Genomic DNA, 22,201 nt, shown 5'->3' with positions numbered 1-22,201 from the left:
CTACCAGTCATATCCAATGCAGACATAACATGTTAACTTTATGCAACCATCTCCTGTTCTACCATGGTTCTTTAAATGCAAATAACAACATACTACTCATGCAATGTAACCAAGCTTGTGTACTGAGTCCCTTAGAATCTCTTACCAAGGGGTTGCCTCACAACCAAGTGGTGATCATTCACGGGTCACGAACGGAACCATTCTTGGTTCAACACTCACCGAGACCTCGTCTCGTGATCATATCAAAACATCACCGTGACTTCTCACGACGATCTCATAGTCCAAGTCATCACATTCTTTTATTACACATTATTCATCAACTTAGTTATTAACAGGTTTATCCTCCATTTCAACCAAGACTTGATAGTGTGACCTACTGTGAACTTGTTCCCTGATCGAGGACGCGACTATCGATTGAGTAAACATACACTCTGCAGAGGTAGCACATTGTACCCACACCATAGAACCCATTGCCTTACACTCCCATTCGGGTGGACCAATGACGTTCCGACAAAACCGATCTATTGCCATGACACTCTCCCGGCCGCTCCGACCGACACCACTTTTTGGGTTCAGTCCTGGGTGACCGTCGTGGCAAAACAAATAGTCCCAAACGGGGACACATCACGCAAAACAACAACATGTCCACAAGGTTTATCTCTGCCTACCTGATCAGGGTAGCACGCGCCCATAACCTTCCCTATGTTGGAGGCACCAGCGAGAGGCACGACAATAGACCAGCTAGGGCCTTCCCATACCAAGGCAAATGTGGCTGCACTGGAAAAAGCTCGATTTGGTGGCACTATGACATCCCAGTGACGGAGGAGGTTTGTTGTTAAGTCATATTATTAACTTCTCCATCATCAATCATCATGTGATCATTTTTAACATGGATGCAACAACTAGCATGCAACATACAGATGCAATAACAAAACATCAAGCTTTTCGACAGTGATAGCATATTAAACATGGCAGTATCAAGTACTAGCAATCTCATCAGTGCAAAAGAACCATCATATCGACGATATTACTAACATGAAACTAAACTAGACAGAGGCATGATATTATCAGCAACAACATCTAGCTAGCATGTCAACATATTTCTTGAAAGCACAAGCATGCATGGCACATAACAAAAATAGATAGCACGACTGAAATAACAGTAGATAGAACAGGCAAGAAACTACTACAACTAATCACACACACACAAGGTGCAAGCTTGCACCAAAGTCAACATGCAAGTTCGGGGCTCATGATAAGATTTGCCTAGGGGTCGAGGAATACTCCGGGAAAAGGTGCGATCAATTCTCGGAAAAATTTACCGGAGAACGGTTCTATCTCAAAGGGGCTGAATTAGAGCAATGGAAAAATGGGCATTTTTAGAATGTGCAAACATCAAGAAAATATTCCCATCGAAAAGAGCTTGACGAACTGAGAACATGAGCGTTGGAATCACCTCATTCGGAGTTACGGGTAAAAAGATACGGACGTTTAAAGTTCAGAGAGTAGTTTGTAAAAATACTTCTATAAACAGGTCCCTGGTAGTTTAAACAAAACATGTCTTTTCTGAGAATAGGTTTTCCAGAGAGGAAAACGTATTTCAGGCCAAAGAAGAGGAAAATACGCTTTCTATGGATGAAAGCGCACTCTTTGAAATACGCTTTAGTTAAGCGAAGACGTACTCTCTGGAGTATGCCTCCACTTAACCACGTTAGCGGGGGCGGGGCTAGTAAGCTGGGACGCTGACGTGTGGGGCCATGGGGCCCACACGTGGTCAATGCACTCCTCCTGGCTGTCTCCTTCTTCTCCCCCGACACGTGCCCACGGTGCAGAGGACGGCTGCACTCGGTGATGAGCCCCGGCGACACAGGCCACCTCGAGGAGTGGCGCATCCATTCCCCCAATCCACGGACTCCAAAGACGAGGGGAGCGATGGCGACCTCGAGCATGGTGGACGGTGGTGTCGGTTGGGTTTGGAGAAGGTGATGCGGTTGTGGAGAAGATGGGACGAGCTGCGGGGCGGCTCTCAGATAGATGTGGAGGCCTCGGTGGTGGAGGAACAACGAGGAAAGCAAGGCATCACCGGAATCGGGCGAGACCCGAGGCGGCGGCCATGGTGATGGGGAGGGGATGGAGAGCTCCGGGGCGAGGGAGAGAGAACTGCGGGAAGTTGGGGGACTGCGAGAGAGGTCGGGGGAACCCTTAAATTGCCGCGGGAAGGCTCCAGAAGGAGATGGGCGAGGTGGAACTCGACTGGTGACGTGTTGGTGCTCCGGAAATGAGCATGCACGGCCAAGGGTCACGGGGAGGGGCGGGAAGGCAATGAGTGGGACGCGAACGAGCGCCAGGGGGTCACGGAGTCGAGCTGCGCTCAGAGACAAGAGGAGAACGATGAAAGGGTTGAGGAAGACGATGATGGCCACAGGCCGGCACTGTTCGATCTTTGGAACGGCTCGTCGGAGAAGAAAACGGAGGGGGAAGGGGTCCAGGCGATCGGCGATGAAGATGCTGAGCTAATGGACATGTGGGGACAAACCAAATCCGGCCGGAGCAGCACTGCCGAGGCCAACAGTGGCTAGACCACCTATTTTGCTGGCAATGCCTGTGGCCACCAAGGACCACACACGCTCTGGCCATCTACTTAGTGCCAAACTATGTCTACAACATAGTCCTTCGAAGGCTCATTAGAGAAGAGATGAGGTCATGGGCAGAGGTGAAGGGAGTAGAGGGAAACAAGCTCCACAAGTTTGCTATTGCAAACTTGGCCACATCTTGGTGATCAACACAGTGAGCTTAAAGACTAAACTTGATGTCTGGCTGGCTTAGAGTAGCAAGGACTACAGTCCTGGGGGTTATGAGGCCATTAGGACAAATATTTAACATAGTTGCTTTGCAACTACTAAAATATGTCCAGACACAAGATGAGGAAGAAACACTCACTAGTAGTGTTGGATTGGGCTACCACTTGGCATATCTTCATGATTTGTTCATATGTAGATGCTGCAAAAATATCATACCAAATGGACTTGCCAAATTGGTACTTGTTTCGCAAGCATCACTTCTGACCAGAAACTTGGGAAACTTCTAGGAAAATATTGGCTACATGAAATGATCCAAACTCTTGTGGAGGTGGGTTATATGGATAGGAGAAGGCTTGGGAATATGTTCAGCCGTAATGGAGCAAGATAAAATATACTTGCTTCACAAACTGAAAATTTGGACAGAATACAAGAATTGCTCTTGTGATCACATAGCTCAATGAAATGAGCTGAATTTAGCTGGAGGCTAATGATTTGGGATACTTGATAAGATGGCAAAGCTTCATCCCATTTGGAAACTCTATGAAGGTACTTCCTTCACAAAGTTGCATTCTGGTCAGAAACTTTGAAAAATTGCACAGGGAGCTAGGATGAATGGATTGAGATCATATTTGGTATCCATGGGTAATTTATCAATATTAATCACCCTGCCAATTTGCAGCTCAATTGGAATTAGGAATAAAGCACTTCCTTTGCAAAATTTCAGAGAAGGCAGAAACTTGCATTGGATCATGTGCCCAATTTTTCAACTGTAGATCATGAGATTATGATGGAACTAGTGATTATATAGCAAGGAAAAGCTCCACAATTTATGTGGGAATTTTCTCTGGTACAAAAATAGTAGTTCCGTTAGAAAGTGGCATAAATGGGATATTGGCATAAAATAAGAAAAGACAATTTTCCTTATTTAGTTATGGCCAATATATTTGCCAAAGCTTGGATTAGGCATAAATATAAACTCCACCAATCCACATGAATTTAGGAGATGGCTAGCTATGCCTTTGGATTTTATTCCTCGGAAAGGCAAGGAATAAATACAATTCAAAAATATTGCATGGGACTTAGCAATATTTTAGCATATCCAGGGTTTAGAAAGCTAGAAGGGTCTCTCGGAACAGTTGGGATGATCAACAGATCAAAGAAAATTATAGCTCCTTTGTAATCATAAAGGCCACATTCAAATTCCAAAATATTGGAATTAGGGTTTGAGAGGGTTTGAGATGATGCAACTGAGGTCTTGCCCATTGAAAAAGACATGAGAAAGTTTTTGAATGGTTGGAAATGACAAAATTCTCAGAGTCATCTAGCAAACTCAGGAGAAAGATTTGAAAATGAGTGCCAGGAAGGAATAACAGCACAAAAATTGATAACCCAATTTCGGGGCTGTTACAGTACACCACTCCAAGTGGCTTGCCAACGTCCTCATGGTTCCCGAGAAGGAAAAATCGCTTCGCATGTGCATTGACTTCAGGCATATCAATTGGGCCTGCCCGAAAGATCATTTTCCGCTACCTCGCATCGATCAGATAGTCGACTCAACTGCAAGGTGTGAGCGTTTGTCTTTTCGTGATGCATATTTGAGATACCATCAGATCTGTCTGTTTGGGCCAGATGAAATAAAAACAACTTTCATCACCCCAATCAGATGTCTTTTCTATGTCACCATGCCTTTCGGTCTCAAGAATGCCGGATCCACATTCATGCGTATGATCCATAAGTGCCTGATCACTTAGATCAGTTGGAATGTGGAGGCATATATGGATAATATTGTAGTGAAGTCATGCAAGAATTTCGACCTTCTGACTGATATTGCTGAAACTTTCACCAATCTAAGAAGATACGATATCAAGTTGAATCCGTCCAAGTGCACATTCGGAGTACCCAGAGGAAAGTTACTTGGTTTCCTCATTTCCGAACAAAGGATAGAAGCTAATCCCGAGAAAATTGGTGCAATTTTCCGAATGAAATTCCCTGTGCGTGTGCATGACGTTCATAAGCTTACATGCTGTTTTGCTGCATTGAGTCGATTCATTTCACATCTCAGTGAGAAGGCATTGCCCCTCTACCGACTGATGAAGAAGTCTGATATGTTTGATTGGACTCACGAAGCTAAAGCAGCATTTGTGGAGCTCAAAACCCTACTTTCCACCCAGCCGGTGCTTGCTGCTCCGATCAGCAAAGATCCTTTACTCTTGTATATTGCAGCCACCGGTCAGGTTGTTAGCACAATGCTCACAGTCGAGTGAGAAGAAGAAGGCAAGGCCTATAAATTTCAACGTCTAGTGTATTATATTTCTAAAGTCTTGACTCCATCCAAGCAGAGGTACCCACATTATCAGAAGCTTGTCTATGGAATTTACTTGACTGTGAAAAAAGTTGCACATTATTTCCAAGACCACTCGGTTTCAGTCATCAGCGATGCTCCATTGTGTGAGATCATGAACAATCGAGATGCAACTGGTCGAGTGGCTAAGTGGGCAATGGAACTTCTCCCTATGGATATCAAGTTTGAAGCAAAGAAGGCGATCAAATCGCAAGCACTCGCAAGTTTCTTGGCCGAGTGGATTGAACAGCAACAACCGACTCAAGTTCACTCGAAACACTGGACTATGTTCTTCGATGGGTCCAAGATGTTGAATTGTTCTAGTGCTAGTGTGGTCCCGGTGTCCTCGAGAGGTGATAAACTCAAATATGTTCTCCAAATTCATTTTGATTCCTCCAATAACGAAGCTCAGTACGAAGCACTTCTCTATGGGTTGCGTATGGCCATCTCACTCGGTGTCCATAGTCTGATGGTCTATGGTGATTCAGATTTGGTGGTCAATCAAGTGATGAAGGAGTGGGATGTCAGAAACCCTGCCATGACTGATTACTGCAATGCAGTGAGGAAGTTGGAGAAAAAGTTTGAGGGGTTAGAGCTTCACCACATTCCCCGAATCAAGATTCAAATAGCTGACGGCTTGGCAAAAATTGGTTCCAAGCAGGAACCCATCCTAGTAATGTGTTTCTTGAGCATCTCCATTCCCTATCAGTGCAAGATGATCCTTTCACTGAAGAACCTCCCCAGGCGATAAGTCCTACCAATCCGACTAAGATCGAAGTACCAGTAGTGATTGATTTGGTTATGGAGATCCTGGTGATTACTCCTGACTGGACAGTACCATACATTACATACCTTCTCAGGAAGGAGCTTCCAGAAGATGAAGTTGAGGCATGTCAGATCATCCGCAGATCTAAGGCTTTCACAGTTATGGACTGAAAAATCTACAGAGAGAGTGTTATCGGCATAGCCCAACGATGTATTTCTCGTAAAGAAGGTCGACTGATATTGGAATAAATTCACTCGGGGACTTGTGGTCACCATGCGTCCTCTCGGACCATCGTGGCCAAAGCATACCGAGCAGGATTCTACTGGCCACGGGCCAATGAGGCTGCAAGGGAGATCGTCGAAAAGTGCGCAGGTTGCCAGTTCTATGCAAACATGTCTCACAAGCCGGCATCTGTGTTGAAGACTATTCCACTCGTCTAGCTGTTTGTTGTGTCGGGATTGGACATGATTGGCCCGCTAAGGACCGACAGAAGTGGTTTCACTCATTTTCTTGTAGCAGTCGACAAGTTCACCAAGTGGATTGAGGCCAAGCCTATCAAATTTTAGACTCAAGCACAGCCATCAGTTTCATAAGAAAGGTGACGTTTCGATTCGGAGTTCCGCATAGCATCATCATAGACAACGGCTCAAATTTTGACTCAGAAGAATTCAGAGCGTATTCTGCCTCGCAAGGGACTCGGGTGGACTACACATCTGTTAGGCACCCGCAGTCGAATGGTCAAGCCGAAAGGGCAAATAGTCTGATCCTCTAGGGTTTGAAACCACGGCTCATGCGTGACCTCAAACACGCAGCTGGAGCTTGGGTAACCGAGCTGCCACCTGTTTCTATGGGGATTGAGGACAACTCCCAACCGATCCACCAACCGAACCCCTTTCTTCATGGTGTATGGAGTTGAAGTTGTACTACCGAGTGATCTGCTTCACAATGCACCCCGAGTGGAACTTTATTCAGAAGCGAAGGCAGAACAAGTGCGTCAGGATGTAGTGGATCTCCTAGAAGAAGAACGGGAAATGGCTTTGATCCGATCGGCTATCTATTGATACGTCTCCAACGTATCTATAATTTTTGATTGTTCCATGCTATTATATTACCTGTTTTGGATGTTTAATGGGCTTTACTATACACTTTTATATTATTTTTGGGACTAACCTATTAACCGGAGACCCAGTCCAAATTGTTGTTTTTGTGCCTATTTCAGTGTTTCGTAGAAAAGGTATATCAAACGGAGTCCAAACAGAATGAAACATTCGGGAGAGTTATTTTTGGAACAAACGCAATCCAGGAGACTTGGAGTGGACGTCAAGAAGTAGACGAGGAAGCCACGAGGCAGGGAGGCGTGCCCTAGGGGGGTGGGCACGCCCCCCACCCTCGTGGCCCCCTCCTGGCTTCCCTGACCAACCTCGTTCGCCTATATATACTCATGTACCCTAAAAACATCCACGAGCACCACGAAACCCTATTTCCACCCTGCAACCTTCAGTACCCGTGAAATCCCATCTTGGGGCCTTTTCTGGCGCTCCGCTGGAGGGGGAATTGATCATAGAGGGCTTCTACATCAACGCCATAGCCTCTCCGACGAAGTGTGAGTAGTTTACCACAGACCTTCAGGTCCATAGTTATTAGCTAGATGTCTTCTTCTCTCTCTTTGGATCTCAATACAAAGTCCTCCTCAATCTTCTTGGAGATCTATTTGGTGTAATTCTTTTTGCGGTGTGTTTGTCGAGATCCGATGAGTTGTGGGTTTATGATCAAGATTATCTATGAACAATATTTGAATCTCCTCTGAATTCTTTGTTATCTTTGCAAGTCTCTTCGAATTATTAGTTTGGTTTGGCCTAGTAGATTGATCTTTCTTGCAATGGGAGAAGTGCTTAGTGTCGGTGCCAAAATCGGTGGATCTCGGGTAGGGGGTCCCTAACTGTGTGTCTAAGGCTAATGGTAACGGGAGGCTGGAGACACGATGTTTACCCAGGTTCGGGCCCTCTCGATGGAGGTAATACCCTACTTGCTGCTTGATTGGTCTTGATGATATGAGTATTAAAAGAGTTGATCTACCACGAGATCGTAGAGGCTAACCCTAGAAGCTAGCCTATGATTATGATTGTTGTCGTCCTACGGACTAAATCCTCCGGTTTATATAGACACCGGAGGGGGCTAGGGTTACACAGAGTTGGTTAGAGAGAACGAGATCTACACATCCAAATCGCCAAGCTTGCCTTCCATGCAAAAGAGAGTCCCATCTGGACACGGGACGAAGTCTTCAATCTTGTATCTTCATAGTCCAATAGTATGGTCAAAGTATATAGTCCGGCTGTCCGAGTACCCCCTAATCCAGGACTCCCTAGGTAGCTCTTGAACCAGGCTTCAATGATGATGAGTCCGGCGTGCTGATTGTCTTCGGCATTGCAAGGCGGGTTCCATCTCCAAATACACCAAGGTAAATTTCGAACACATGAATCGTGTCCGGCTCTGCAAAACAAATTCCACATACAAGCGTAGAGAGCGTAATTTCTCATGAATCTAATCTACTGACAATTCTTATGGCATGACATCATGCCACGACCCAATCATCATTTGAACTGTTTTTCCTAGCCTGCTACTGCATGTATTGCAAGGCGGTTTTACTAGCACGTCTTGTCGAAGCAGAGATCGTGTCCCCTTATCACGAGATTCTCATCAATACGGGTGTGGGCAACCCAACCGTGCCATCGATGCGGCGCTTGGGGAATAAGCGAATTTATAGGGAAAGTGGGGAGGCGCATAGTTTCTACCGCCTCTATAAAGAGATAAGGATCCCTCCGTTTCACCCATGCCCTCTTCTCCCTCTGATCATGCATTCTCGCACGCTTGAGCACTAGCGCCCAAGCCCTCACTTTCTCCACAAAGTCAAGCATGTCCGGAGCAGGATGCAAGTTGACGGCCTCCTACATCATGGAGGACACTACGGGAGGCCAGATACCTGTCGGCGAACATTGCGCACAGGCTTCTAGCCAAGGGGCAGATCATCCCTACTCCGAAACCTAAGGAGAGGGTTGTGTTCCTTCCTCATTTCCTCTACGGACTGGGTTTTCCCCTACACCCATTCATCTGCGGGCTCATGTTTTACTACAGGCTCGATTTTCACGATCTGGCCCCCAAGTTCATCCTCAACATCTCGACGTTCATCATCGTGTGCGAGGCTTTCCTCCGTATCCCGCCCCACTTTGGCCTATGGTGGAATGCCTTCAACATGAAGCCACAGGTGGGGGGCGCCATGTTGGGCAAGATGCCTAATGTCGCTTGGCTCGAGGGCTCCTTTGTGGAGACAGTAAAGGGATGGCAATCGGGGTGGTTCTACATCACCGAACCCCGCAACGCCAATTGGGTGGCGGCCCCGAATTTTGATCGAGCACCCCCATGTGGCTCAACTCCTGGAAAGAGAAGGGATTATCCTGGGGGTCCTTGGAGGACCTGTCCGGACTTCAGAACTGTGTCCGGAATATGGTAAGCAAGAAGATCTAGCTTGTCAACATAGTACAAGTCATGCTCCTCTGCCGGATCCTTCCGTGCCAACGACGGGTTTGAAATATGTGGGAGTTCGACCGGCCGAACACCAGACAGTACGAGAGCTCTTCGGCACGACACACGAAGATGTCTGGAAATTGCTGTTCAAGACCAACGAGGTTCCACCACCCATAACCAAAGATCGCGGGCTCAGCATCAAGCACATTGCCAATCCGATAAGTTCATGTGTTTCGCAAGGTGCGCCTTTCATTAGCACATCTAGAGGAGGATCCTAAGCTTTTCACACTGTTTCCGCAGGATTGGGTAGCAGTGGGAGAGCAGATCGACTGCCCGGCTCCATTACCAGAAGATCCGAAATCGGAGCTTCTAACAAAGATGCTGTTTCCGGTGCCTTATGAGGTGCCGGAGAAGAAGGCCAAGAAGGCAGCCACGGGGACCAGGAAAGGTCTCTGGCGCAGGGCCGTATTAGACTCGTCGTCCGAGGACGCCGAGGCAGATTCCTCCCATGAAGACAGGGAGGAAGAAGAAGAAATCCCCCCTCCCCGCACCGGGGAGGAGAAGAAGAGAAAAGCCGCCCCACAGGGGGAGGCTAGGATTCCTAAGAAGGGAAAGACATCCCTTTCGGACTACTCCACCACGGCCGCCTACAGTGACGAGGAGTGGTTGCCAAGGGACAAGCCCCTGGCGAAATCGTAAGTATCCGTACTCCATAGTACGTCTAATGTGTCTTTAGCTTCATTGTTTGTTATAACATCGAGCATGCATATGTAGTCCGGCCAAGTCCCGCCTCGAGGCATCCTCTTCGGATGGGTCCTTGAGTGCATCGGAGATGAATAGCTATTCACTCCCGGCGGCCACCTCCCCACGGCCCACGGACGACACCGAGGTGTTGTCCCAGAGGATACCGGAACAGGGGGTGACGGTACTGGAGACGCCCCAAGGCGAAATCCATACGCCGGGCACATGGGGGGAAAGATACTCATAGATTCTGCTGACGGGAGCCACAACAAGTCTGCCCCCCAGCCGGATACTGCACCAGAACCTCCACTGTTTTCGGATTCAAGTAGTCAGCCCCTCGCTAAGGAGGGCGAGCCGTCTGTGTCGATGACCTCTGTCCAGCCGGAGGCATCAGTCACTTTGCTGGAAGTGCTTCGCGGCGCTTCCATCAACGAAGAGCAATGTACTCTTATAAGTACGGTGATTGAGAAGGTTCGGTCCGTGAAAAGCGGATTGACCTAAGCCTGCGCGAGCCTCCTAACAGGCTTTGAGGTAAGTAACAGAAGTGTAAGAAAATATCACCTTATAGACAGTAGCCCCTGATACTCTGTTTGGTGTTCGGAAAGAAAAGCCAAACGGATGGTCAATTTTTATCCTTAGGAGTCTAACAGAAAATGTCTATGTGAATAAGCAGGCGTCGCTGCTGGCTGCTGCCGCCCGTACTGCAGAGGTCGCCGGACTGAAGTGGGACCTGGGGCGAGTCTAAGAAGAGCTCAGCCTCGTGAAGGGGCATCTCGAGGAGAACAAAGGTAAGTGATACCCCGTCTGTGTGTCATTTAAAGGGAAAAATCATTGATACTAACAGAAGCATCATGAATTTTAATAGGGGCCATGACCGAAGTGGCGGCCCTGAAGAAATCTCTGTCCGAGGCCGAAGACAAGGCGGCCAAGGAGCACACCGAGCATGAGAAACAGGAGGCTTGGGTTAATGAGGTATAGCAAGAGCTCTAGGACTTCGGCAAAAAATTCGAGTCCTTGGAGCGTGACTTCAAGATGCAAGAGTCCGAGCTTGTGAAGGCCCTCCAGAGCACGCGAGACGCCAAGGCCGAAGCCCAAAAGGCCCTCCAGGAGATTCAGGCGGCCAAGAAGATAGCGGTGGGTAAGGCATTCATTATGCAAAGCAAGCATGTGAAGGAGACTTTACTTTTACTTACCCGAATTCGGAGCTCTCCAGGGGCATTCGCAGATCTGCCTCGCAGCATATAGGATGCCACAGAGTTCTATCGTGCCGAAGAAGGGAGCTCGATGGAGAAGTTGTTCTGGTCTCAATATGCTGGGGCCGAACATCCGATACCCTTGAGTGACCAACTGAAGCAATTGGTCGAACTCCACAAGGCGGCCGAACTGGCCATGAAGGACTTCATAGCCCGACAGTGGCCTGCGAGCCCCTGCCCAATAGCTACTTCGGCCTTATAAAGCAGATGGTAGATGCTTGTCCGCGGCTTGAAGTTGTTAAGCGGTCCATCTGTATTGAGGGTGCCCACCGAGCATTCGCCCGCGCGAAAGTGCACTGGGCGAAGATGGATGTAGAGAAGCTGGTGATGGAGGGACCGCCGGAGGGCAAGGCGCTGTCGAATTTCGGGTTCCAGCAGACCCTTGAGGTTCGAACTCTAGGGTGCGCGCGAAGATCTCTCCTCTACCAACTCGTGTCTCATCGCCTCGCAAAGGATCTAGGCTACACGATGAACAACACAAGGGACGCAAGGTTTATACTGGTTCAGGCCACCATTGTGGTGTAATACCCTACTCCTGTGTGTGGTGTGGTGGATTGCCTCTAGGGCTAATGATGAATAGTACAAGGGAAGAATAGCCTCGCGAGGGATGTTCTTGTGGTGGTGTTGTCCCTTTGGAGGGGTCGATTTCAGGTCCCTCTATACTATGGTGGCTAGCCCTATATATAGAGTAAGAGGCCCTGGTCCTCTCCCAAAATATTGAGTGGGAAGGGTGCCAACATTGGCCATTCTGAAGGGGAACATGTAGTACACTTATCCTGACTAAAGTTGGTCCTCGCCTGCCAAAGACTCTGATGATGATGCTGTCCTGGGCTCCACAGTGGCCTCCATCCTGCTGTTCTGCTGGTCTTGGTATTGTTGCACCGAAATGGTAGCCTTTGCCTGATACCTTGGCCCGCGCTTGCCCCCTTTGCACCAAAGGGGAAACAAGGACACTGCACAGGCCGACGCCCGCCTGGCTTCGGTCATCATGGCTTGCGTCATGGGCACCTCGCGAGGTACCCCTACCTTGATCTCTCCGCCTCCTCGCGAGCCTTCCTAACGAGGCCGCTCCTGAGGAAGCTTCCAGTCGTCCGCCCCGCGAGGCTTGGCCCCTCGCGAGGGTCTTGAGCTTGAGTCGACGAAGATGGGCCATACTGGGCCACTCCTTGAGCCACGCTGCAGGCCGCAGGCAGGCAAGTCTGGGTACCCCCGTTCCCAGAACGTCGATAGTAGCCCCCGGGCCCAAGGCACGCCCGGACTTGGCTCAGCAGAGAAGCGAAGGGGCAAGTGCGAAGCGCCGCGGGCCCCAACAGGCTGCGGCCTTGGGCTCTGCGTGGCGGTTGATTGGACATGGGAGTCTCCGTTTCCCAATGCCCCTCATTATGCACCCGGCTAGGCGGACCCGTGGTTGCACACACTCATCCCCTTTTCGCCGTTCGTGCGTCCCATGTCCTTCCTTCTTCCTTGAGCTCTAGCCTCCGCCTCCAATCCAACTCGAACTTCCCCCCCTTCCCATCGCCATGGCGCCAACAAGGAAGGAAAGGGGGAAGAAGCCCACATCTTCACCCTGCTCGCCGCCGTCTGCGGCTCCTGCCGTCGATCAGTCAATCATACTCAATCCAGAAGACTTGGACAAGGTCCGCTCTGCTATGGCCTCCATCTTCGACGAGTGCGGGAGGACGACGGTCTGGCCTGCATCCCACTCTTCCTTCGACAGGGTCGTCACGGAGGTCCGATTCTTCGCTGATGCCCTGTGGGCAGGCCTGGTTCCCCCCTTTTCCACTTTCTTCAATGCTGTGCTCTCCCATTATCAGATCCACGTGATGCACTTGGGTCCCGAATCCATTACTCTCCTTGCTGTTTTCGCCTTTGTTTGCGAGGCCATGGTGGGCATTCTTCCTTCTGTTGCCCTTCTGCGCCAGTTCTTCTCTTTGCGCCTGAGTGACCCCACTCAATGCTTGGGGTGTGTGAGCTTCCTCGCCGTTATGGAGACGACTGCTTCGGGGATCGATTTCAGCCTTCCTCCCCCTACGGCCGGGTTTCGAGAGCGGTGGTTGTACATGGACGTCGGGGTGCCCAGCCCCTGCTTTCGCACCCAACCTTGCCCGTTGACCCCAACTCGGGCTGGGGCCATGAGATTCTCATGAGCCCCCAGCTCGCCTTCGTCTGGCGTCGCTTTCGGAATGTGATGAAGGAGTTCCTTCAGCGCCATGTTGCTCCTCTCCAGTGTCATTCCCGCCGGATGTGGGCCTTTGCGGGGCATGAAGACTGCATGAGGCTCCAGGAGGAAGATCTGGCGCCCGAAGTACTGAGGACGGTGCTCAAAGTCCTGACTGGCGATCCTGACCCAGGCAGCCTTCGGCAAGGGGCTGCCCTCTTGTATCTTTGCTCGGGTAAGGCCGATTTTGTGAAGCAGATGTCCAGCTTCGATGAATGGGGGCTGCGCCCAGTCGGCCTCACGGGGCCCCGCGAGAACCCAGTTGTTGTGGTTGCTCTTCCGATTGCCCACGATGGTCCTGTCTCAGGTGATGGAGCTGGGAGGCGAGGACTGCCGGGGGCTTAGGGGGCTGTTGTCGAGATACCGATGCCGCGCTAAGCCCCCGGGGCGGCATCCCCCGAAGCCTGCTACGGAGCGGTGGCATGCGAGGGGTTGCAGCCTGCGGCTCCTGAGGCCGGGGCTCCCGAGGGCCTGGCCGTCCCTCATGAGGCGGTGCCTGGCAGCGTGTCCCAGGCCGATTCCCTTGGTGCCGATCACCTTGACGCCTCCTCCACGCCGCAGACCGACCCTTGCGTCGAGCGTTTAGGCCGCTTCCGCATGGACTTCGTGGCCCTCCGCAAGAGGAAGGAGGCCTCGGGTAGCAACGATCGCCCTTGTCGCCCACTGAAGTGCAGGAAGTACTTCACCATCGAGGAGTGAGTCCGCTTCTTTCTCGGTTCCTTACTTTCCCGTTGCTTCAGCTGATTATGGCTTTTGAGGGCCCTTCCTGCCGAGTTCATGGAGACGGCTAGGGAGCCATCCCCTCAAGCTTCACCTTCTCCGCCGATTCTGAGCATCCCGAGCTCGAGTACCACCCTTGCCGTGGGGCTGCTTGGAGAAGTGGGCTGTCCTGCGGAGCACCTTGATCCTACGTGCATCATGCCCCTCCTTCGCGAGCTCTCCTGGGGCACAGTCGGCCTGCCTCGAGCTCCTCCCTTAGTCGTGGATGGCGACTGGCTGAGGTCGATCCTGGGTTCCTCCTCGGGGGACGAACTGGCGCCGGGCTGGATCCCTGGCAGGGCTCGCTCGGTGATTATGGGGGTACCAGCCCCATCCCCCTGCCGAGAGGGGGCGTGCCACCTCAGGGCCCTCCGCATGCGCCGGGGCGGAGGGCGACGCAGAAGACGTGCTCAGGCGCGCTCAGGAACGCGGCGCCCTTCATCGAGAGTTCCTTCAGAAGGCGGTGGCCGCGGTGAATCAGCTCGGGGTAGAGCTCGCTGCTGAGGATGCACGCCTCGAGGCCGAAGGCCTGCACCTTGCTGATGAGAGGCGCAAGATGAAGGTGACCATCAGCCTTGCGCGCCACCAGCGTGATCTTGAAGATGCGAAGGGTGAAGCGTCGCCGGTGGCCTCGCGGGAGGCTTGCTCCCAAGCGGTCGAGGAGGCCCAGGAAGCAGACCGACGGCGCCAGGCCGCGGAGGAGCGCGCGTGGGAGCTCCAGGCCTGGAGCAACTCTCTGGAGCAGCAAGTGGAGCTACGCCAGGTGGCCCTCGTGTTGCTGAAGGGGTCATCTGATGACGAGGCGGAGCTCCTGAGGCGCATGGAGGCGCTGACGTTGGAGGCCGCCGAGCGCAATCTTGACCTCGAGCGGTTGGAGACGAGGGAGCGCCTGGTGGCCCACGCGGAGGATGAAGTTGGCGTGAGGGAGGCCCATGTCCAAGAAGAGGTCGACCGCCGCATGGCAGAAGCTTGCTTGAGTCTTGAGCACGAGTACGAAAGGAGGTTGGTCTGATCAGGGCCGAAGCTGAGGGTAGGACCGCTGCCCTCAGGACCAAGCTAACTGAGGTGACGTGATGTGCGGATGCCTCCGCGGCCGCCCTTGGCGCGGCACAGGTGGAGCTGGCTTCTACCCGTGCTGAGCTGCTTCTTCTCCTACAGAAGGTTGATGAAGCCGAGGCCGTTGCGCGGCGGAATGAGGACGAGATCCGTCAGCGGCAGACCCTGGAGCATGTGCATGGCCCCATGCTCCGAACACTCGGTGAGAGGGCCAACGCGGCCCTGGGCAACATCTATGAGGTGGCCGTTGCGGAGCCTCGCGTCATCAACTATGCTGGCAACCTCCGATTCTTCACAGACGTAGTGACGCAGCTGGGGACCCGCTCTGACAGGGTCCACAGGCTTGTTGAGGAGAGGAGCTGAGCCCTACTTGGGCGTGCTTTCTCTCGCGTCTTCAGCTACCTTCAAGACAGGGACACCCATTTCGACTTTGATGCCGCCATTGCTCCGGTGCCTGTAGCCATCCGGGGCGATCTGGCACAGTGGGTGGAGGACAACGTGGACGCCCTCGTCAGGGCCCTCGCCACTGATGACGACGGCATGGTCGTGGTCGCATATGAAGGCGGCGTTGTGAACGAGCATGACGTTGATAACGGCGATGGCATGGGTGATGGTGAGGCCAGTGATGCTAGTGATGCCTCCGAAGGCTTTGCTGAAGATGCATTGGGAGATTTGTCTGATTGATCACGTGCCACTTCTGCTGTTTACCCTGCGCGGAAAGAGTTCGGGCTCGGCCCTGAAGGTTGTAAGAGCATTTTGGGAGGGGAAGCCCCTCATGTAAAGGTTTGCAGTTAGTATACTTGTAGACATAATGCCGTATGTATGCCTATGCTGAGCTAATGGCCCCACGGTGGGTCTGCTGACTTATGTACCTTTGACCCGGGCGGGTTCCGAGCGAGCCTGCGGGGGCCGCAGGGCCTTGAACGTCTTCTGGGTGAACCCATTGACCCTGCCTTGAGGACCTCCTGAGAGGGTGCGACGATAGTGGTCCGGATTGTAGACGTGCTTGGCCCGGCCCGGCTTGCGAGGGGCTCGCGAGGGGAGGCAGCTGACGCTAACTTTGGACGCAAAGCCGAAATTAGAACATGAGAGATTGCTCGAACGAGACTAAACACCCCTTCCCCGAACACACGCAAGTCTCAAGCTCAAATCCAACTTAAATTCAAATCAAAGCAACTTGACAGCAGAAGAAACAAGGCAAAAGGCAAAAAGCCGCGTCCGACACCTAATCTAGTCTTCGATGTCTTCTCACCAGCGCGGAGCTAAGTTCTGCCACTTGGCATGGGAGGGAGCCCCCGAGGCCCGAGGGCAGCTCTCCGGAGACTCCGGGCCGTGTACAGTCCCAACTCATTATTACGTGAGAGTGTCACGGGCGGCGAGCTTCACAGGCACCGGGCCTTCTTCACAGGCACCGGCCTTGCTTCATATCGCCAGACGAGGGCCCCACCTTGCACCATACTCTACCGCCACCGACGGTGACGGAAGACTGAGGACGACGCAATGGGGTAGAGCGGTCGCCAGCGGTTCCCCCGACGACCACGGGTCCTCTGCCGGGGGCAGGCCCTGAGGCACCTCCCCGGTAGAGGGCCTACCTCGTGAGAACGCCTTGCTCCGAGCACCGCGGGGGCGAGCCCGGATCTTGGCCCCTCTCCTGCAGCCCCCGGTGTCCTCCTCCTGAGGGATAGGAGGCTGCAGCGTTGGGGCAGCCATCTGCTGCAGCGACCTGTACCTCCTGTGACCCATGGTTAGCGTAAGCCTACCCTGAGGAATTAGCGGTACCTGATAATTGCTACCACCAGTGTGGTTGTCGATGCTCTCTTGGGGTTCCCGAAAGAGCCCAACCTCCGGCGCCTCTTCCTCCCATGCTGGCCCAAGGAACAAGCCATGGTCTTCTTCCAGCGCGCGCCCTTGATCCACCATGTGGGGTACATAAGCTTCTGGGGTCACCGCCCCGAGTGCCTCGTTGTAGTGCCCCACGCGCCATGCAGTCCTGCTTGAAGTGCTGTCTTGGGGGTGGTAGCGTGGCGGCCCGCCGGGGCCGTGGGCTGCAGCAAATGTTCCCTCGCCGGCCGGAGGTGGAGCCGGCACTGTTGATCGCCCGGCGCTGACGGCCAGGTTAGCGCTGGGGAGGCCTTTGAATTCGCTCGGAGTTGCGCAGGGCGTGTATGGGGCCTCCATACGGCCCGCCCTGGATCTGAGGTGGCAGCTGGATGCACAAGGGATGAGCTCCCGAGGCGGTGGAGCCCAGGAGCTCTGCCACTTGCTCCAGCAGCACGTCGTGGTCGCCCTCGAGCAGCCTGGATCGTAGTAGTTCTCGGGCCACCGTGAGTGCGGCCCTTGAGTTCGCCTGCTCCCGTCGGGTATACGGCGCTATGGCTGTGACGTGGCTTCAAGCCCTTGCTGCTGACCGCACCTGCCGCGGCGCGAGGGCAGGCGGTGCCTGGCCGCGTCACCCGTGGCCCACAGCACCCTGCGGAGCGCAGGCTGCCTAGGGTATGAGGTTGAGGTCGCCCTGGGCAGGCAGCTCGGCGCAGGCGGGCCAGGCCGCCCAGGGGTCGGTGTTGGAACGCGAGGCGGTGGAAGAAGGATTCCGGCGCACCCCTACCTGGCGTGCCAAATGTCGGATTTCGGGTTCCGGCAGACCCTTGAGGTTCGAACTCTGGGGTGCGCGCGAAGATCTCTCCTCTACCAACTCGCGTCTCGTCACCTTGCAAAGAATCTAGGCTACACGATGAACAACACAAGGGACACAAGGTTTATACTGGTTCAAGCCACCATTGTGGTGTAATACCCTACTCCAGTGTGTGGTGTGGTGGATTGCCTCTCGGGCTGATGATGAATAGTACAAGGGAAGAATAGCCTCGTGAGGGATGTTCTTGTGGTGGTGTTGTCCCTTTGGAGGGGTCGATTTTAGGTGCCTCTATACTATGGTGGCTAGCCCTATATATAGAGTAAGAGGCCTTAGTCCTCTTCCCAAATATTGAGCGGGAAGGGCGCCAACAATTGGCCATTTTGAAGCGGAACATCTAGTACACTTATCCTGACTAAAGTTGGTCCTCGCCTGCCAAAGACTCTGACGATGACGCCGTCCTCAGCTCCACGGTGACCTCCATCCTGCCGTTCTGCTAGTCTTAGTCTTGTTGCACCGAAATGGTAGCCTTTGCCTAATACCTTGGCCTGCGCTTGCCCCCTTTGCACCAAAGGGGAAACAAGGACACTGCGCAGGCCGACGCCCGCCTGGCGCCTCCTGGCTTCGGTCGTCATGGCTTGCGTCACGGGCACCTCGCGAGGTACCCCTGCCTTGATCTCTCCGCCTCCTCGGGAGCCTTCCTGACGAGGCCGCGCCTGAGGAAGCTTCTTGTCGTCCGCCCCGCGAGGCTTGGCCCCTCGCGAGGGTCTTGAGCTTGAGTTGACGAAGATGGGCCATACTGGGCCACTTCTTGAGCCACGCTGCAGGCCGCAGGCAGGCAAGTCTGGGTACCCCCATTCCCAAAACGCCGACAGGCGCATCGTCATCCCAAGAAGTACTATGACGGTGTTATGAAAGGCACCCACCTTGTGGCGGAGGAATGTGCCAAGGATGTAATATTTTAATGAATGTACTCATGTCAACCTGTAATATGAAAATGAGTTCGTGTGCGCTATTAACGCTTGTGGATTTAAAATATTACCTTCTGTGTGGCCGTTTATAAAAATCTGAATGTTGGCCAGTCGTCGGCTTCTGCCCCATGTAACTAGTACTGGGGTATTCGGGATAAACCTAAACACTCTTTATCCAAGTTTTTGATCCTTTAAGGAGTTGTTTAGCACAACGAACAAGGCAAACGGACTATACGGATTTATCACTCTCACTTAGCCATAGAAGTCTACAATTTTAAATTTCGGCGAAGCCCCTAGTATTCGGAAGGCCAAACTTGGGGCACTATACACGCCTAAATCGGACAAGGCCGATTCCTCGCCCGAAGCGGAAAAATTCTTTAAGGATTTGAGACCTCTCGAACAGCGACCAGCTCTCGCCGCATCATGACCGTCAGTTTTTGGCTTTCTCTATCGAGGTGCTCGTCCGGAAGAACCGGGACACAATCATAGTAGTTCTCCCTGCGCTAGCTTAGCTGCTATAGCGGAACGTAAGGCACCAAAACAAGGGAGCCAGGCAAACCCAACTATTGACCCAAGACATGATTCGGAGCTGATGCATATAATGCTATAAGTTCAGGGTGCCACACTATCGGAAGTGTTCAGACTTTTCTTGCCGTGTTATGGGGTACAATGAAGCCCCTGGCGAACTGAACGTACCAAAGTGTATGGGTGCAATTTGTATTAAATAAGCAGTCAAGGGAAAATATAAGGAAAATGTAATAATAAGCTGATGATGTACATTTTTTCCCATTGTTATTTAAATAATACATCAAAGCGTATGTATATAAGTAATGCGATAAAAAAATAGGACTATTTGACATGTCCTAACCAAGGGCAGGGTACGTGTGGGTATGTAAAACAGGTATAACGATCGTTAACAGAGACCACCTGGGTATTCCCTTGTACGCAAAGCCTCTTGCCTCCTTGGTGTTTCCTTCCCGTGATGAGTCCGATGATCAGGCCATCTGAAAGGGCTTCCCGAAAGTAGGGTCCTAAAAAGAAAGAAGATGATGAGGGTATGCGGGTCTCGTGGCGCTTGAGCCGCACTACTGACCGCATCGTAGTCGTGCCTCCACCTATGCCCATGGTATTTTGAGTGTGTAATTGTGTACACGTGGCACAAATTTTGCCGCTTGACTAGGACTAGGACGGAGGCCGAATTGCTAGTCGAGCTCTGGGCGTGCCGGAAGATCCTGTTGCAGAGTATTCCGGACTCACTTGACGGTGTCCGGGGGTTTTATCGCCGAGTTGGTGGTCTGCCTAAGAAGGCTGCTTTATACTTCTGCTGCGAGGGCCGCAGTGTGCTCCTCCATACGGAGAGAGCAGTCTGTGTTCCCATTGACTGTTATAACCCCGCGAGGTCCCGGCATCTTGATCTTGAGGTATGCGTAGTGTGGTACCGCATTGAATCGAGCAAATGCGGTTCGTCCTAATAGTGCATGATAGCCACTATGGAAGTGGGCGATATAGAATATTAACTCCTCGCTTCGGAAGTTGTCCAGGGATCCAAAGACCACTTCCAGTGTTATTGAGCCCGTACAACAGGCCTCTACACCTGGGATTACACCCTTAAAGGTGGTTTTGGTGGGTTTGATCCATGAGGGATCGATGCCCATTTTGCGCATTGTGTCCTGATAAAGCAAGTTCAGGCTGCTACCACCGTCCATGAGGACTCATGTGAGATGGAATCCGTCAATGATGGGGTCGAGGACCAATGCGGCTGAACCGCCATGACGGATACTGGTGGGATGGTCCCTGCGATCGAAGGTGATCGGACAGGATGACCATGGGTTGAACTTTGGGGCAACTGGCTCCATCGCATAGACGTCCCTTAGTGCACGCTTCCGTTCCTGCTTGGGAATGTGGGTGGCATAGATCATGTTTACCATTTTTACTTGGGGAGGAAATTTCTTCTGTCCCCATGTGTTCGGCCGCCAGGGCTCCTCGTCATTGTCGCTATGCAGCCCCTTTTCCTTGTTTTCGGCATTCAATTTGTTAGCCTGTTTAAAGACCCAACATTCTCTGTTGGTGTGGTTGGCTGGTTTATCAGGGGTGCCGTGAATTTGACACGAGCGGTCAAGTATGCGGTCCACACTGGAGGATCCTAAATTATTTCTTTTAAATGGCTTTTTCCCCTGACCGGACTTGGAGCCACTGAATCCGGCATTGACTGTCGTGTCTTCGGTGTTGTCGCCATTGTTCTGATGCCTATGTCTGTTGCGCCATTGCATGCCATTGTTATCTTGGGCATCTGAAGTGTCGGGATTTCTTGGCGTGATGCTACTACGAGCCAGCCAGCTATCCTTGCCCGCGCAAAAGCGGGTCATGAGTGTCGTGAGGGCTGCCATGGACTTCGGTTTTTCTTGCCCGAGGTGTCGGGCAAGCCACTCGTCGCGGATGTTATGCTTAAAGGCCGCTAGGGCTTTGGCATCTGGACAGTCGACGATTTGGTTCTTTTTAGTTAGGAATCGAGTCCAGAATTTCCTGGCCGACTCTCCGGGCTGTTGGGTTATGTGACTTAAGTCATCAGCGTCCGGTGGTCGTACGTAAGTGCCTTGGAAGTTATCAAGGAATGCATCCTCGAGGTTTTCCCAGCTGCCAATGGAGTTCGCCGGCAGGCTATTCAGCCAATGTCGAGCTGGTCCTTTGAGCTTAAGGGGAAGATACTTGATGGCATGTAGATCATCACCGCGGGCCATGTGAATGTGGAGAAGGAAATCTTCAATCCATACCGCGGGGTCTCTTGTGCCATCGTATGATTCGATGTTTATGGTTTTAAACCCTTCTGGGAATTCATGATCCATTACTTCATCATTGAAGCAGAGGGGGTGTGTGGTGCCTCTATGCCGGGCTATGTCACAATGCAGTTCAAATGAGTCTGGTCTGTTGTGTTCGGCTCGCCGGACTTGTTTTCATTGTATCCGGCATGATGGTCATCATCATGCGTTGTGGCGCGCCCCCGCGATCCATAGATCGATCTTGATTGTCCTGCTTTGTTTTCCAATACGTCTCGCAGGTCCTATGCATTGCCCCGTGCGTTTGATTGGCGGCGGGGTGCAGGCGGTTGTTCGGGCTGATACGCTATTTTGTCTCGGCCACGAGGTG

This window comes from Triticum dicoccoides, chromosome 1B (assembly GCF_002162155.2).
Source record: "Triticum dicoccoides isolate Atlit2015 ecotype Zavitan chromosome 1B, WEW_v2.0, whole genome shotgun sequence".
In the NCBI taxonomy this organism is placed as follows: Eukaryota; Viridiplantae; Streptophyta; class Magnoliopsida; order Poales; family Poaceae; genus Triticum; species Triticum dicoccoides.
This window is presented reverse-complemented; position numbering follows the sequence as displayed.